General features: G+C 48.4%; 1 pseudogene; it reads right to left on the reverse strand.

Annotated features, from left to right (window-relative positions):
* Positions 1-2,952: 2,952 nt before the first annotated feature.
* Positions 2,953-4,322, reverse strand: LOC129543316 (BOLA class I histocompatibility antigen, alpha chain BL3-7 pseudogene; annotated as a pseudogene).

Raw genomic sequence — 4,322 nt, forward strand, 5'->3', positions numbered from 1 at the left:
TCGATGGACATGAGTTTGAGTGAACTCCGGGAGTTAGTGATGGACATTGAGGCCTGGTGTGCTGTGATTCATGAGGTCGCAAAGAGTTGGACATGACTGAGCGACTGAACTGAACTGAACTGAATGCAGGACCCAGGTCCAATCCCTGGATCAGGAAGATCCCCTGGAGGAGGAAATGGTGTCCCCACTCCGGTATTCTTGCTTGGAAAATCCCATGGGCATAGGTGCTGTGCAGGTTATAGTCCATGGGGTCCCAAACATCAGACATGACTTAGACTAAACAATGACAACCCTCACCTCACCTCCAAATCTATACCTGCTTCTCAATTAAAGGGAATTTCACCCTTACATTTTGGTCAGAGTCTGAGATCACCTCCCACCATGAAGGAGAAAAACTTGTTTCCTAAACATTTCTGCAGGTGGACACGGCACTAAGTTACTCCAGCCACATGGACTCCAAATAAGGACACACACAGTGAGACAGAGAGAACTAAGATCATGGCATTTGGTCCCATCACTTCATGGTAAATAGATGGGGAAACAGTGGAAACAGTGAGACTTCATTTTTGGGGGTTCCAAAATCACTGCAGATGGTGACTGCAGCCATGAAATTAAAAGACTCTTGCTCCTTGGAAGGAAAATTATGACGAACCACGACAGCTTATTAAAAAGCAGAGACATTAGTTTGCCAACAAAGGTCCATCTAGTCAAAGCTCTGGTTTTTCCAGTAATCATGTATGGATGTGAGAGTTGGACTATAAAGAAAGCTGAGCGCAGAAGAATTGATGCTTTTGAACTGTGATGTAGGAGAAGACTCTTTGGAGTCCCTTGGCCAGCAAGGAGGTCGAACCTGACCATCATAAGGGAAATCAACCCTGAGTATTCATTGAAAAGACTGATGCTTTGGCCACGTGATGTGAAGAACTGACTCATTTGAAAAGATCTTGCTGCTGGGAAAGATTGAAGGTGGGAGGGGAAGGGGATGACACAGGATGAGATGGTTGGATGGCATCTCCGGTTTGATGGACATGAGTTTGCGTAATCTCCGGGAGTTGGTGGAAGCCTGGTGTGCTGCAGTCCATTGGGTCACAGAGAGTTGGACACGACTGAGCGATGAACTAAAGTGAACTGAGACAGAGAGGCTGACACCACGCTGAAGGTTTTGACCTGCACAGCATAAATGGTAGTGTTATTGAGTTGCCAGGGGCAGCAGAGACAGCAGGCCTAGCACCAGAGTCCATCCTCCAGCTAAGGGAGTGTCTGTTTTGTGAACAGTGGCTTCTGCTCCCCGTGCAGGGGCGGTGGTTCCCATGAGTTTCCCCACCTGGGAGAGACTGTGGATGCTGAGCTGGTTGTGAATCCTCAGGCTGTTCTGTGACTTTTCCTGAAATAAGTAAAACCACAAATCTCACTCTCTTTCTCTCCTTTGCAACAAATTGAGATTCTTTTTTTCTCATGAAGAACTTCATAAGGCTATCATATAGGGAAACTTTCAGAGAATTTTTTCCTGTGCTTTATTGAGATATGATTGATAAAATATATTGAGTAAGTGTACAACCTGTGATTTGATACTTTTCTCTATTGCACAATGATCAGCAGCAGAACCTTAGCTTACACCTGTATAATGGCACATAATTACCATTTCTTTTTTGTGCTGAGAACATTTAGATCTGCTCTCTTAGCAACTCAGAGACTTTATGATATCAGACTACTTTCTAAAATGTCCAGCTGCCTATCCTGCTTGGAAGAGAAAACATGATTCTGCCAGAAAATATCTTGACTTTTTCTGCCCATTTCAATGTGGATTTAAGCCCCTCTGCATCCTGATCACTCTCTGATCACAAGCCTCAGTGGCTCCAAACCTGACTGAGCATCAGGACTGCTTGTCAGGCTTCTACAAAATACTCAGGTCTCCTCCTAGACCGAACATCTAAGAGTGTTGGGCACAGAGTCCAGGAATCCCTTATGAACAAATCCTGTAGGGGAGGCTGATGCACAGCCATGTGGGAATCCTGGTCTAAATTCTCCCTACTAAATCTGTGATCTGAAAGCCAGCAGCATCAGCTGCAAACTTATTATGAATGTAGATTCTCAGGATCTACTCCCAGTTTTGTAGATTTAAGGGGTCCAGGTGAGCACCAGCATCTCCAACCTGGTCACCACACTATTTCCTACAGTTTCCTTTAGTGCATCACTCACCCTTCACCTAGTTGTGTACAACAACAAGACTGGTACTTCCAAAGGGCAGTCACGATGGATTGTCTTCTGTTTACACCATCTTAATGAATCCACATCTTACTCAGACAATATCAACACCCTTCTAATATCATCTAGGTCTATATGATCTTGCAAAACATGGGATCTAATCTCAGTTCCTCGTTAGGCCTGCCACACCTGCCTTCTGGCTCTTCCTTGAATGCAGACACTCTCCTGTCCTTGTGCATTTGCACAGGAGATTCCCCTGCCCAGAGAGAACTTTCTCCAGACATCCTTGTAGACATGATGGTCAGAACCCACAGGAGAGAAACTAGAGAAGGAATTTTGAGGAAGGTGAGCCCCCCATGGCCTCCTGTCTGCACCCTGGCAAGGGTCTTAGGAATCATATCCCCTCTGTACTTGCAGCCTGAATGTAGCTCCCTCCTTTTTCAGCTGCAAGAAGAAAATATCAAGTGAGAAGCCATAGATAAGACTGAGTCATGAGATCCTAGAGGAACCCCCTAGTCCTGGACCCCACAGAACTTTCTGGAACTGTGACCAAACTCAAGGACAAAATCAGGAAAATGAAGAAAGGTGCTGCTGTGGTGACTGGACAAACTGCCGTCCTGGAGGTCTGTCCTCAGCAGGGACCCTTCCCTCTGATCATCAGAGGAAGTTCTGTGGAGGAAAGAGAAAGGGCCCAGACCTCAGGTTTGAGTCCTGACCTTGCTGAAGGGGTCTAGAAAGGCTCCAGCTTTATCTGAGAAGAAGCTCCACCCCAGCCTCCTCCTGATCCCATCTCAGGGTGAGAGTCTCCTGAAGCCTCTTGTGCTGCACATGGCACCTGTATCTCTGCTGCTCTCCAGAAGAGACCTCTAGGGCCACCCACATCTTGAAGGTTCCAATCCCTGAAGGCCCGGGCTTGCAAGCTCCATGTCCTGGGTCTGGTCCTCTGTGTCATGCTGCCAGGTCAGTGAGATTTCCTCAGGGTAGAATCCCAGGGCCCAGCACCAGGGGGACCTCATGGTCAGAGATGGGGTGATGGGTCACATGTGTCTTTGGAGGGTCTGGGAGGATGAATCAGAAAGTTCCCATTTAGTGTTACCTCCATGGGTCCCGGAAGCAGCATCCTGTGACTATCCTGAGAATAAACAGGACAGTGGGTTTGAAAAGAAGCAGGACAAACACCAGACACCAGCCTGGACTCGGAGGCCTGGGCATGTTCCTGAATCCTTGGAAAGTTCCGGAGTCAGGGTGAGAGCCAAGGTAGGAGGCACCATGTAAGGGAGAGACTACAGAGTAATGGTCCTGACTTGGGTGGAGGCCAAATGACTCAGAAAAGCTGGAGTCAGGCCTCCAAACATATTCTCAGGGTGAGAACTGGCCCTGAGAGACAGTCATGGGTCACAAGATGGCACCCAGGGTGAAGGAGCACTGCTGACCAGTTATCTCAGGGATGGTTTCCTGCTTCTTCCCCAAAGAGACTGGATTCCTTAATTGTCCTTCAGGGAAGTGGGGCCACTGGGGATTCACTCTCTTGTACAGAATATGAAAACCTGGGCGGATTCCTCCCTCTGCCGACAGGAAGCCAGGGCGCTCTTCCCACAGGGACCCCCCTTTCTTCTCCTTGTTGGAAGCCAGGTCCAGCCTGAGTGGGGATCAGGGAGGCCCTGCACCCCTTGTACCTGTGCGCAGCAGCGTGTCCTTCCCAATTCTAAGGTGTCTGTGGAGCCACTATATGCAGTTTCCTCCAGGTAGTTCCTACCATGACCTGCAGCACCTCTCTGCTCAAGCTTGAGCTTGGAGATCTGAGCCACTGTGTCCGCTGCGGTCCAGGAGCACGGGTCCTCATTCAGGGCAACGTAATTGTTGCTGTTGTAGGCAATCTGACAGAACCCGAGGCAATAACTTTTCAAATATGCAACTATATCTCTTTCAGGAGAAGGTGGGGAGATGGGTTTTCTGTCTGTTTCCTCCACATTGAGCCCTGGGTGGGTGGGTGCAGGTAGCCAATTACAGTTGTTTCTTTTTTTTCTATCTCCTTTTGGACCCAGGAACACAAGCCACTGAACCAGGTGATCAAGGAGTATGCCCTCTGGCAGCAGCCCCAGGATCTGGGCGGCCAT

The sequence above is a fragment of the Moschus berezovskii genome, chromosome 23 (assembly GCF_049115385.1).
Source record: "Moschus berezovskii isolate FMDL1 chromosome 23, NW_MosBer_1.0, whole genome shotgun sequence".
Taxonomy (NCBI): domain Eukaryota; kingdom Metazoa; phylum Chordata; class Mammalia; order Artiodactyla; family Moschidae; genus Moschus; species Moschus berezovskii.